This window comes from Sinocyclocheilus anshuiensis, unplaced genomic scaffold, assembly GCF_001515605.1.
Source record: "Sinocyclocheilus anshuiensis isolate Anshui unplaced genomic scaffold, SAMN03320099.WGS_v1.1 scaffold2293, whole genome shotgun sequence".
NCBI lineage: Eukaryota > Metazoa > Chordata > Actinopteri > Cypriniformes > Cyprinidae > Sinocyclocheilus > Sinocyclocheilus anshuiensis.
Window position 1 is genome coordinate 321,834 of NW_015552765.1, and position 14,859 is coordinate 336,692.

Below are 14,859 nucleotides of genomic sequence, written 5' to 3' on the forward strand. Positions count from 1 at the left end.
TCAGTCTGTGTGCATTGAATTTATTTAATACACGAGTTTCACAATTTGAGTTGAATTACTGAAATAAATGAACTTTTCCACGACATTCTAATTTATTGAGATGCACCTGTACTTAGAGTTAGTGATTTCAGTGAAGCTCTAGCCGTAGGTATTAAACTATGTTACTGTACGACATATATATGAATGATACCTCAAATCATTTGTTTATTATTTCTTTTCACCTGGTAGTAAACTAGGCAACCAAAACCATAAAAAAAACATACAATTTAATATAAATATAATAATATATAAAATGAGTAATTGATCCAAACAATCTATTCTTTTCTATTCTTAATGTAATATTTTAATAATGCAATTAATAAATTAATATTTTATAATTTTAATATTTAAAACATTTAAGAAATTAATATTATAATACACAATTAATTTAATATTTCAGTGATTTCTATTATTTTTAATCTTAATCAATTTTGTATTTGTTATTATAATTTCATATTAAAATTTTAAATGCATTAATTTAAGAATATATATATATATAAATATATATATTAAATTAGTAATATCCTTTAATATTTAATAATTATATATTAATGGTTAAATTAGTAATACAATAATATTAAAATAATAATAATAATTCAATATTTATTCATTTTAATATTTAATATTTTTTTATTTATGCAGTTGAATTAATACTTAAAAATAATATGCCGTTATTTGAATATATCAATGGAGTTTTTCAAATAATATAATATAATATAGAACAGAAAATATGATATATAAAATTTATAATAATATAATAATATATAATATAATATAATATATTATAGGTGTTACTAGTTATAATAGATTATTAGACTGGCATATCGATATTTTTTTAATGTAGTTTTACCTTCTAAATTTGGGGAAGGAATCATATGGCACACTGAAATCTGCAAGCAAAGCAGAAAAAAAACAAAAAAACATTGCGGTCAAGTTGGCACAGGCTGAAATAAGTTCATAACACATAAGTATGTCAGTATGACCAGCAGAGCCTCGGCTTCATCACAGAAGTGAAGAAGAAGCGGTTTGATGGTAAGCTCAACTGCTTCTGCTGCTGTCCTTCATACATAGATGCTTCTGACTCATCTTTAATTATTATTCTCGCTTGTTAGGGGTTATCAATACATGTGTCCAAACATCTCTTTCTCCTTGACTCTGACTGTGCTGTGGACATCAGCCCTCACAGGATGTCCTCAACATGACACGCTTGCTCCAGGTTAGGGATGTTTTACTATAATCTGCTTGTGTTTGAGAATCATTAGGCATTTTTAGCTTTCAGCATGTCTTCTATTCCCAGAATCCTTTGCTCTGGAGTCTTTGGCGTGCCGTAATGATTACCGCACTGATATCCACTGTAGCTGGAGAGCCGATCCTCCTGTTCAGCTCTCTCTGTTCCACATGGATCCAGAGGACCACCGGTGAGACCGCATCTTCATTCAGATCACCCGCCATTAGCATAGCATAACATACTAGCTGTTTGATGCAGAGATATTACAGCAATTAATAATAATTCAGTCATTTTAGAAAAGTAATAATAGTAAAGTAATAAGAATGTAAGCAGAGGAATCGTATCGTAGCAGAGTAATAATAGTGAAATAATTCAGTTGTGTTAGTAAATGAATAATAATAAGGTAATAATAATAAAGTAGTAGAATTATACTTCCTAGTACAATTACTACAGTAATTGTACTAGGAAAATTTTAATAAAATGTTAAAATGCTAAAACAGTTAGTTGCCCAACTTTGTACAGTAAATAATTGTTTTAAATCGTACAGGTAATTTTTCTACTATAAAATATTTTACATAATTTTTTAAACAGCAGTATGAATTACTTTATTATTGACAGAGACGACTTTTATTCAATAAGGAAATCCTGTATACTTTTATGGTAAAATATTGTTAAAATTATGTTTTTAAGTAAAAACATTTAAATCACATTATAATTTTTGGGAAAGGGAATTATTTATATTTTATGTAAAAAGTCAATTATGTCTTATTTTTATTAAAATAATAATGTAATGTGTAAGTAATGCTTTTAACACCGTCACAGTATTTTTTTTTTACAGTAATACTGTAAAAAAGTATTCAGTAATACATTTATCAGAGTCAAATAATATAATATAATATAATATAATATAATATAATATAATATAATATAATATACCACTTTATTCTTAATGTAACATTTTTGATAATATATTTAACCATTTAATATTTATTCATTTTATTATATTACATTTATTTATTAACAATTAAAACATTTAAGCAATTCAGTGAATACAATATAGTAGTAATTTTTAGATTATTACTAATTAATAGTATTATGTTAATTTAATTAGAGTCATAGTAGAGTAAAATAATAGTTGTACAAGTAGTTTGGGAAAATGCTTTGAAAAACACTCTGGATCTGTGCAGTTTAAAATCTGAAACTGATTCATGATCAATCCATGCATGACATGTGCAATAAGCTAAACCACTAAAATATATGTTATGATTGCTTGTTTGAATGATTTTTGCTTTATGCCAGAGTATCGCCCTGTGTTCAGACTCCTAACCCTTCCCAGAATCCCACTGGCCAGGAGAGAGTTCATTGTCAGTATAACAGATCTCTGTTTGTCATTGGCTTTGATGACATGTTCTTCTTCCACACGCCACACTCTTCTGGCATTTCCAGAACCTTCAGACTCACAAAATTTGGTACAATTTTTACAATAAATTTATACCATACCTAACTATAGACATACCTAAGCATTGGCTATTTATGTAATGCTTAAGCTAAGTCTACTCTTGACTTCCCCATAGAAGATCTGGATCCAGACTGGAGTTTTTACCAGCTAGACGACACACCACCACTTCTGACCTCTGACCCCTTCAGACAATATGATCAAGAGTGCTCAGTGAGTCTCAAAACGACCACACTTTCAGTCAGAGGTCACGCTAAACTGACATGCAAATGTCTTTGAAACTGATTTCTGAAGAAAAAAAAACTTACTTAACTTCACTCATGACTTCCTCATGTTCAGAAAGACCAACATGATCTCACAAGAAAACGTGACTGTTTTACACATAGACTGTAAAAAAAAGATGGACGATGCATCTCCATGTCCTTCCACTATAGAAAAGTGAAGCCAAAACCCAAAATGCCCGCTGTCATCTTGCGAAAATGACGTCATTTGGGGCCCAAATCTGCGTAGTACTGATCGTAATGTGGAGCTGCGGTATCAAAGTCCCACACAAACCCAATCACGAGCTCACAATCATGACACCACACCCCCCCTTTTTTTTTACGAACTAAAAGCTAATTTATTAGAAAAGCAAACACTTGACCATACATCAGTGTGATGAAAAACGACCTAAAATCATGGAAACCATCTTTGGGAAAATTTTATTTGAAGTATAATTAGATTTTTTAGTTTAGCTTACATCCCATTCGTTTACACGGAGAGGGCGGCGTTTATGACCTATACTGCAGCCAGCCACCAGATGGCGATCAAAATGTTCTGGCTTCACTTTTCAGGACGTGTGCGGCACACTTGGTGATTTCGTATGAAGTGGATCATATGAAAACATGATTTTTAGGAAAAAAGTGGGGTGTATTCATATCATACGAAAAAATACAAATTCATACAAATCAGCTATCAATTTGACACAATGTAAAATAATCACAATTTTCCATGATTTTGTTGAAAATACTTATTTTACAAGAGTTCTTTGTGCTTGTTGGATGTTTTAACTTTAACAAAATGTGATTGTATTGTTTTTATGTACCAAACTGACTGTATGTTGTACTCTTACAGGTGGAGATTGATCGTGAAATAATAAATGGCGAAAAAGGCGGGAAAATCACACCAAACCAACACAGAAACACATGGAAGTTAACGAGAATAAAACCAAGGTCTTGACTGACAGGCCAGAACTGATATCTGAATGTGAGTATAAAGAGAAACCCTCGAAAGTCTGTTATCTTTAGGCAAGTGGAGCCCCCTAGTGTCCTGGAGTATTATTGACCATTATTTGTTTCAGACTCTCTCCCTAGTCCATCTAACCTAAACTGCATGCTCAATGACAGGAATAATTTGAGCTGTAGCTGGGGTCTCAAGACAGATCTGGCCCAGTACATCAGCTACACGCTGTCCTACCGGACATGCTCCACTGCACAGTGAGTGTTCGAGAGAGTTTTGGATGGTGTTAAGGGTGTCTTTAGCTCTAACAGGTGAGATCTTTATCTTTCAGGGATGAGTGGTGCTGTGTTGAGAAGGTGGAGGTCACAAATGAAAGAGATTTGTTGAGGATGGTTGGTGTCTTCAGTGTCTTTGAGCCTGGAGTGCTGCAGGTCCAACTCACGCCAACGCCGGTGACCAAAGTGATCCGCTCCTACGAACACAGTTTGTACCCCTACAAATAAAACCCCCTTTAAAAAATACTTGCCTGCTGAATGCTGTGATTGACTAATCAGAATCAAGTATTCCGGAAAGCTGTTTAATCAAAACCTCTACAGATTCTCAGAGCTGTGTTACTGATCTGGTCTGTATCGGTGTTCTTTGTGGTCTAGTCCAGCCTGCATGTCCCACGGGTCTGAGCGCTGAACTGAGAGGAGAAGACTGGATTCTGAACTGAACTTTAACAAAGTACCGTACTGTACATCTCACTACTGAACTCAAGTACTGGAGCATACTAAGTCCTGTAAGTATTTATTAGTTATTAAATATATTAAGCTGTTTTTTAATCTTTTAAACTCTTAGGAAAGTCCCAGGAGTTTATTTTTTTATATGTATATAAAGTTACTTTTTACCATGCCTTCATATTTGTGACCCTGGACCACAAAACCAGTCTTAAGTCGCTGGGTTATATTTGTAGCAATAGCCAAAAATACATTGTATGGGTCAAAATTACAGATTTTTATTTTATGCCAAAAATCATTAGGATATTAAAGGAACACTCCACTATTTTTGAAAATAGGCTCATTTTCCAACTCCCCTAGAGTTAAACAGCTGAGTTTTACCGTTTTCGAATCCATTCAGCCGATCTCCGGGTCTGGCGGTAGCACTTTTAGCTGTAGCTTAGCATAGATCATTGAATGAAAAGTTGCTATTTTCTAGGCCGATATGGCTAGGAACTATACTCTCATTCCGGTGTAATAATCAAGGAACTTTGCTGCCGTACCATGGGTGCAACAGGTGCAATGATATATAACGCAGCGCCTGAAAATAGACTAACTTCCGTCAACATAACCAACGTGACCACCTGCTTGCACAGGGAGTGTGCTGGGGACTATTTTCAGGCGCTGCGTAATATCATTGCGCCTGCTGCACCCATCTTTGTTTTTTTGACAAAGTCGATGAATTCAATGATTTCATGACTACCTACTTGTTTTTTTTTAAGCCAAACATTATCAACAAAGTTTAAAACCCTTGTTTTGGTACAAAAGATGATTGACAGGCAAGTGGGCGGCCCTTTGACTTATGACATTAGGATTTACACTACAAATGCAATGCAGTTACATTTAGTGACTACCTCCGAATGCAGTTTAATTGATTGGACAAGATTTTTGTTGGACACTTGTATTTATCAATGTCAGCTTCTTGTCAAATCATTAAAACTAGATATAAATGAGGCCTATAATCTTCTAAACATAGTACACAATCATAAGCTGTCTGTGTGAACATCCTGTTTACCGATAGCAACCCAAGATGGACCACTTCCCCTGCTGTACCGAATTGAAGGATCCCGATATCAGCAATGCTCAGATTGTAGATGTCCATCCGCAGTTGTCCTCATTGTACGTCAACTGTAGGCTTTATTCCTGGAACATTCTGGAATGTCTGGAAAAGGAAGTCGTAAAATTCTGTTTGCTAGATGAATATGATAGCCAATGATTTGTTTTTCTATGGAGCGATTCAGAAAATACCTTAACCACTGATGCCAATAACCACGGCCATGAAACCGAGGGCAACCAAGTGATTTTGCATGTTGATGATCCATGCCTTGTGTCCTTGTGTTCCTCTGGGAATAGATGATCCCTTCCAGCCTCGTACCTCCAACTTCCATGACCCAGTTCTCCCATGTTCACAGGGATACATGCTGAATCCTGGCACCACCCAGAATGCTTCGCAAGAGGCTAGCTGTCTGAATGTAGAAATGGGTGACAGCTACATGAATTGCCCTGAGCCTGATTTGATCTCATCTAAACAAAGGACAAATCCTCATTCGCTCCATAGACAACAAGATTTAAACACAGATGTTTTCCATCTACCTGCTCCAGGAAGACTCTGAGTGGTGTATATATTTATATATTCAGCATACTTTTTACTCATCTGAAAGAATACAAATATATACAAAGATATCAAATAACTAAGGAAATGACAGAAACGTGTGGCTGCTGTTTCTGCTGTGACCACCAGAGGGCAGTATAGTAGTACATTATCTACTGTAGTTTGAAACTTTGGATGATGCCAGGAGTGTGCAAGCCTGCTGCTGGAGAGCACCTGTCCTGCAGAGTTTAGCTCCGACCCCAGTTAAACACACTTGAACCAACTCATCAAGATCTTCAGGATTTCTCACTGGAAATGTTGGTGAACTTCAGCCCTGTAGCTGATTTTATTTTTTAGCTCAGCTGATAGAGCATTGTGCTAGCAATGCCAAGGTCGTGGGTTCGGTTCCCGGGGACGACATGTGCTGATAAACGTATTTTAAGCTTCTTTGGAGAAAAGAGATTCTCAAATACAAATAATTTTAAGCTTCTGTGTTATCTCGCTCTTTTGATTTCTAAACATATCTCTCTACCACTCTGAATAGCACCGTTTGTTTTGTCACCCCTTGGCTGTTCTTTCATTGTGTGTTTTCTGAATGACTGTAGACGCGTGCAGTGAACAGCTGTTTGACTCTTAAGAATGAGTAATTACCATTCACTCTCTCATTTTGAGACGTTCTGTGCATGTGCGCGTATTTCTCCAGGCAGTGAAGGTCTGCTTGTCAAAGCAAACAGCTGTCATTTGAACAATGGTGCGCCTGCACAAAAATAAAGAGGTAGAGATAAGGTGGCATTCTGTCACACTCCGTAAAAATGAACGACAGAATAGAGGTTCACTTTTACAACTAGGCTGAGTTCAATCAAAATAATCTGTTAAATGTGCTGATATCTCACCTGTATCTTCCACACCTGGCTGTGGGCCGCAGACCAAAAAACACACATACACACTTTTCCCCACGCGGTCAGTAGTTGCATGTAAATTCTTCCCAATATCCTGCAAGATTTGTGCTGAAATTCATGCTTTAAAAGTTACACTCTGAAGTTCAAATCCTTCTTGCTCATCTTTCACATCTGGCTTGTTCTGAAACAGCTGTGTTTGTCACGGCCCCCTCAGGATTTATGGCCCACCTCTCCACACCTTCACTCATCCCTCATTCCTGTCCTCCATCAGGTGCATCCTCTTCCCAACCATTTCACTTCCTACAGTTACGCTTTCACATTTTCGTGCACGTCTTCTTCTTTAATCTCTGTCTCTCAATCTCTCGAAGTCTCGACCCTCATCATACCTTCCTTTAATTCCCACCCATCCCCCTATTTGCCTCTCACAACCTGTTTTAGATCTGACACTCACAGCTGCCTCTTGAACTCTACTACCACCATCATCCCATCTGTTTTGCCCTCTCCCATCTTTCCTTTTTCCATTTTATTCACAGCCTTACCCATACCCCGTTTTCATCAACCACCATCCATTTCACCTTTTTCCATTTCTCTTTGTTTGGTGCCCCCATGAAGCTTGTTACAGCGATATGTCATGAAAAACAGGATTTGGTAAAGATCTTGCCCCAATGCACCAATGTATTATCAATCGGCTGCAGAAGTCCTGGTCCCAGAGAACCCCATTTTAGATATCTCCCTAATCAAACACACCTGATTCAACTCATCAGCTTATTAGTAAAGACTCCAAAAGTGTGTGTCAGAAAAGTGGCCCGATTTACACCCCCCAATTTTTTTGTCAAATAAATCCTCTATTATGTGGTGTCATTGCGATTATTTAACTGCTCCCGATTGAGACGGAGCATCCCCGATATTTACGACTCTTGATCGGGCTGCCTCTGACGTGATACCCGCGCTGCAGAAGTCCTGGTCCCAGAGAACCCCATTTTAGATATCTCCCTAATCAAACACACCTGATTCAACTCATCAGCTTATTAGTAAAGACTCCAAAAGTGTGTGTCAGAAAAGTGGCCCGATTTACACCCCCCAATTTTTTTGTCAAATAAATCCTCTATTATGTGGTGTCATTGCGATTATTTAACTGCTGCCGATTGAGACAGAGCATCCCCGATATTTTCGACTCTTGATCGGGCTGCCTCTGACGTGATACCCGCGATAGCCAATGAGAGCGAGCAAGCATCACCTACTGGATGTTGCTCGCTTCGATAGCTGAAACTTGGCAGCCACAAACATGCCACGACAGTAGGAGAGCCACATGACAACGTCGACTGTCCTCCATGTGTTTTTCTTCTCTAGTAACATTTGATCTCGCGAGTCTCCGTGAGATCACGTGTCACTGTGAAATCATTCCTACAATCAACAAGTGTGTGGTCTCATGGTCTGGCCAAATCATCTAGTGTGCGCATTCAGAGGATTATAAGGCTAAAAATCAGTTGAAACTGTGGTCTCTCACGGTTTTAAAATGGGTTAAGATTTGAAAATCGGCCTAAGACAGACATCAAAAACATGCAGTGTTGGGAGTTCTCGAGGACCAGGATTGGGAACCACTGGGCTACAGAAATGGTTATTAGGTCATGGCTTTATGGTTGATTCTTGAATTAGAGGCTCTTTTTGATATGAAATCTTAAAAAAGTAAACTTCCTTAGACTTTGTTTCATATATGATTAAATATGTATCACAAGACCTGGAATAACTGGATTTTGGTATAATGTCACCACATGGAGCAGAAAAGTTCTCCTAATTGGAGAATCAGCATGTTCTGCATCTTGGCTTTTCCTGGCAGTGTGACTGTAGGTGAAGTTGGGACACTGAGGTTAACCTATATGCCTCTCACGACCTGTTTTAGATATGACACAGCTGCCTCTTGAACACTACTACAACCATCATCCCATCTGTTTTGCTCTCTCCCATCTGTCCTTTTGCCATTTCAGAGGACCTTTACCTATTGAAGTCTCAAAGGTACAGTGGCAAAAGTATATTCAGAGGAAGGGTAGAAATGGTAATAAAAAATGAGTTATGACTTTCTGTTGAAAAAAAACAACAACCTGTATTATAAGCTGCGTTCATGCCATGTCGTAATTACCGTAACTCCGAAATGACAAAACATAATGTTCTACTCAGAGCTGTTCCAAGTCCTTGGAATTATGTGTTTCAATAGCAACGCAATCAATGCCAAAGTGCTCACATGCTCGAAGAACTCGTAATTACAACTTGTAAGCTGGGACAACTTGGACCATGTGATCGCTGAACCACCTGACCACCGCCAAATTCATTTAGGCACTACTTAGGCACTACCTCTAAGTCCGAGGACGTAAAAAACACTTTAACTAGAATGCTGCGTGTTGTCTTTGGAATTATGGTAATTATGAGATGGCGTGAACGCAGCTATAAATGAACTTTATTTGCGAAAAATGCTACAAGAGTGTAGCACATGGTCTTTTAAATTCTTCTAAATGAATCCCTTCCATCCCTTCTTCTCCTCCCTCCTTTTTGGCTTGAGCTGGCCATCAGAAGAAAGAATAAAAGATGAGTGTAAGTAGCCCTTCAGCGATACATTCCTCCATGCACTGTTTTTCTGATGTATGTCTCTCTCTCTCCATCTGCAGGACTGCTATTCACAAGCAAGATGTGTAAGAGTCATTTAGAAGAAAGAGAAAGAGCCGCTTTCTTCTTGCTCTCTGTTGTACGTGTGTGTTTGTAGGAGGTGGGGTCCCTTCATGCACTTTGCTGAGACCTGTCATAGGCCTCGAACATGACTGAATTTTGGCTGTTCTCCAAACTCAAGCATGTAGTGACAGTCAGAAAATCTTCTGATGTACCTTTACGGGCCTCCGTTCAACTCATTTTACATTCCTCTCACTGTTTTTTTCTGAGAGCCTGCTTTTGTTTTAGTGAGGATTGGTTGACATTAGGGTGGGGATTTAACAACCGCCACTGTAACACCTAGGTGGTTGCCAGGGTGTTATGCAGTTGCTAAGATGTCCTAAGTGTTTTTAGTACGTTGAGATGCAGTTGCAAAGGTGTTCTGAATGTTTTTTTTTCTCTCTGGTTGCTAGGGTGTTATGTGGTTGCTAAGGTATTCTAAATAGTTTATACTGAATGAATAGATGTAGATTGTGAAGCATATAATGTTGTTTATTTGCCAAAGTGTGGCTAAGTTGTTTTAAGCTGTTTTTAGCATGTTGCTATGCAGTTGCAAAAGGTTCTGGGTGGTTGCCAAGGTGTTAATGCAGTTGCTAAGGTGTTCTTAGAGTTTTTTGTTTGTTTGTTTTTTGCCCATTGCTATGAATGTTCCACTTGGTTAACAGGTTGTTGATACATTGTTCTGAGTGTTTTTTAGCACAATGCTAAATGTGGTCGCTAGGATGTTCTGGTTGGTTGCCAGAGTGCCATTATGTGGTTGCTATGTATTCTAAGTAGTTTTATGCTTCTGGTTAGTTGCCAGGGTGTTACTAAGTAGTTTTGAGTATTTTTAGCATGATGCTATGCATTTGCAAAGGATTCTGTGTGGTTGCCAATATGTTCTAGGAGTGTTTTATTCATTACTATGTAGGTAATGGAATGTTCCAGCTGGTTGCCAGGGTGTTGCTACTTTGTTCTGAGTATTTTATTTTATTTTTTAGCACAATACTATGCGTTTGCTAGAATATTCTGGTTGGTTGTCAGGGTGTCATTGTGTGGTTGCTAAGTTATTCTAAGTAGTTTTTATGCTTAATTAATAGAAGTAAATATTTAAAATGGAGTTCTATGCAGTTCTGCTTAGTTGCCAGGGTGTTGCTAAGTTGTTCTGAGCATGTTGCTATTTAGTTGCAAGAGGATTCTGGGTGGTTGCCAATATGTTGGCATTACTAAGGTGTTTTAACAATACAGATGCAAAAGTATTCTTTGTGTTCCTTTGCACATTGCTCTGTGGTTTCAAAGGTATTATGGTTGGTTTCCAGTCTGTCATTAAGCTACTGCTGAAGTGTTCTGAGGTATTTTTAACATGTTTCTATGCAGTTGCTAGGGTGTTCTAGATAATTGGCAGGATATTGCTATACATTGTTCTGAGAGTTGTAGCATGTTACTATGCAGTTTCAAAGGGGTTCTGGATTATTGCCAGGGTGTTATGTTGTTGTTGTTCTATTTGGTTGCCAGGCTGTCATTATGTGGTTGTTAAGGTGTTCTGGGAGGTTTTTAGCACATTACTATGCAGTTGCTACTTGCTAGGGTGTTGTGGTTTGTTTAAGTTGTCCCTTCTTCAATGTCATTGTTATCATTTCACCATTTCTGTTTGATTAAAAAAAATAATCTAGAGTACAACAAATTAGCATTAGCCAGGCAGTTAGCATTACTCTTGGATTGACTTTTGACATGAAAGGTTACGTTTATGGAAATATACAACTGTTTTTGATTTGTCTGTTATTCCTGTTGATGGTTTTGTTGTCTTTAATGTTGTTGTGCTTGTTGTAGCTAAATTTGAGGTTGGACTCTCCTTGTAGCCTCTAGCTGTTCTGAGTGCTAAAGTTAGGGTGCGCATGCAGTATTCATGAATGCTCGTTTTCCATCATGGTGATGGACTACAGCTCTTTATATAGCTGCAGAACTACTGATGAGGGTTGTCTGGTGCTCCAAGACCTCCTCACTGTGAGTGTGTTCATGTGATTTATCATGTAAATGGGTCCATTTGCCACGGAAAGACACAATTAGCTAATGAGACTAATGACTTAATGACTCAGGCATCAGGCACTGTAAGAAAAAAATATATATACGAAAAATGTGCTGTTTCAATGGTAGGGTTTTTGGGTGGTTGCCTGGGTGTTGCTATGTGGTTGCTAAGGTGTTCAAGGTGATTGTCAGGGTATTTTTATGCGGTTGAAAATGTTTTTGAGCGGTTTTTAGCCCATTGCTATGCAGTTTTTATGTTCTGTGGGGTGGTTGCAGGGGCATTGCTGTGTGGTTGCAAAGATGTTCTGAGTGTTTTTTTTTAGCACATTGGTCTGCGGTTACTAGGAAGTTATTGATGGTTGCCAGGGTGTTATGTGGTTGCAAGGATGTTCTGAGTGGCTTTTAGCTCTTTGCTCTGAAGTTACTAGAGTGCTCTTGGTGGTTGCCAGGGTGTTATGTGGTTGATAAAGTGTTCTATGTGTTTCAGCTGGTCGCTAAGCATGTTGCTATTCTAGGTGGTTGCCAAGGGGCTAATGCGGTTGCTAAGTGGTTGCTAGGGTGTTGTTAGGTGGTTGCTAAGGTATTCTATGCATTTGTAGCACATTGCTATGCAGTTGCTAGGGTGTTCGGGGTGGTTTTTAGGTTGTAATGCAGTCAATATGGTTTTCTAAGTGTTTTTAGCATGTTGCTATGCAGTAGGGTGTATTGAGTGGTTTTAAGCACATTGCTCTGTGGTTGCTAGAGTGTTGTTGGTGGTTGCCAGGCTATTGTTATGTGGCTTTTTAATACATTCTAAGGTGTTTTTTTCTTTTAGAATTTTGCAATGCAGTTGCTAGGGTGTTCTGGGTGGTTGCTAGGGTGTTGTTATGTGGTTGCTAAGGTATTCTATGTGTTTGTAGCACATTGCTATGCGGTTGCTAGGGTGTTTGGGGTGATTTTTCAGGTGTAATGCAGTAGCTTTTTTTGATTTGAGTGGCCTTTGCAAACATTTATGATGAATTATTGTCACAGAAAGAAAAGGTGAAAATAATGAGGAGAGAACAGATGCTTCACTGGAGGCTTTCTAAGAAAATAACATCACTCACAGTACTCAGAAGAGAGAGACAGAGAAAGATCATAGGCTTATGCAAGTCCACAGAGATTTGCTCTCCATTAAAATGAGCAGAAATGCATGATGAGTGAATGTGTGTGTGTGTGCATGTGGCAAGACAGGCTCAGGGTCAACTTCATTAAAAAGATTTAAATGTGACATCATCCGTTCGTTATGCTGATGACCTGAGCATATTAACAGAGAGATCTAGAGAGGGATTATTATAATAAGGACTGTATGCTAATACTATGTTAATTATATGCAAATTCAAGGTTTAGATTGACATATTATTGGTTCACATAGTTAAATATAAGCAAATTTGAGATGCTAATGTGGTTTGTTAATGATATTAAATATTATGAAGTTTTCATATAATATAATATAATATAATATAATATAATATAATATAATATAATATAATAATGTTCAATATAATATAATATAATATTGTCGCTAGGTACCATTTCCTGTCCAAGAAACGGAAAACATGGGACAAATATCAGCGTACACACACACACACATGCACACACACACACGCACACAGACATGCACTCACAAACATGCCACAAAACAATTTAAATGGTGGGTTGCAGCACTGTTACCCTCACTGTGAAGCTCACAAATGGGGTCACCCATAAATTTGTTTTTCATGTTGACGCGTAACGCTCAAGCTCTCCCGCCGGCTCAGAGTTCCCCAAACGTCTGAATACACATCCTTCATGCTCACTCACGAAAAATGCCTTTGTCTTGTGCTGGAGGGGATGGAGAAAAGGGAAGCAGATATTTTCATGAGCACAATGTTCCTGTTTTTCTAAATTTGGTGTAAATATGTGATGCAGACGGGCCAGGAGTGTGTGTGTGTGTGTGTGTGTGTGTGTGTGCGTTAGATACCGGTGTTGAACAGTAGCACCTGCGTTCTTGCATAACTCTCCTCTAAGTGCTTTTAATTCACCTTTGCTGCTGTTGTTTCCACTGTCTTGTTGTTTCTTAGACAACACTGATGCCATTTCAGTGTAAGCATGTCTTCAATCTGGGCTCCAAATCAAATCATCAGAAAGGTTTAGTCATTGGTCATAAAGTCTTGGTTGCTTAATGATTGGGAATTTTCAAAGAGCTGGAATCTTTAATCAGTCAATCAATCAATCAATCAATCAACTGAAAATCTATCTATCTATCTATCTATCTATCTATCTATCTATCTATCTATCTATCTGTCTATCTGTCTGTCTGTATATTATTTATTTATTTATTTGATAAATGTTACAAAAAAAGAAAGAAAAAAACTGGCAGCTGTGTTTCCTACAAGTTTACTACAAAAAAAAAATACATGCAGCAACAATGTTATAGGATATAACGACATTACGTTCTGGATCTGAACAGAAGGATCTGTCCTAGGTCCTCTGCTATTTTCGATATACATGTTGCCCCTTGGTAATATTATTAAAAAATACGGGATTAGTTTCCACTGTTATGCCGATGATACTCAACTATATATCTCAACAAGACCAGATGAAACTTCTAAATTATCTAAGCTAACAGAGTGTGTTAAAAATGTAAAAGATTGGATGACCAATAATTTTCTCCTGTTAAATTCGGATAAGACAGAGATATTACTTATTGGACCAAAAGACAGTACACCGAATCTCGTGGATTACAGTTTGCAACTAGATGGATGTACGGTTACTTCCTCTACAGTCAAAAATCTGGGTGTTATATTAGATAGCAACTTGTCTTTTGAAAATCATATTTCCCATGTTACAAAAACAGCATTCTTCCATCTTAGAAACATTGCCAAGTTACGAAACATGATACCTGTTTCTGATGCAGAAAAGCTAGTTCATGCATTCATGACCTCTAGACTGGACTATTGTAATGCACT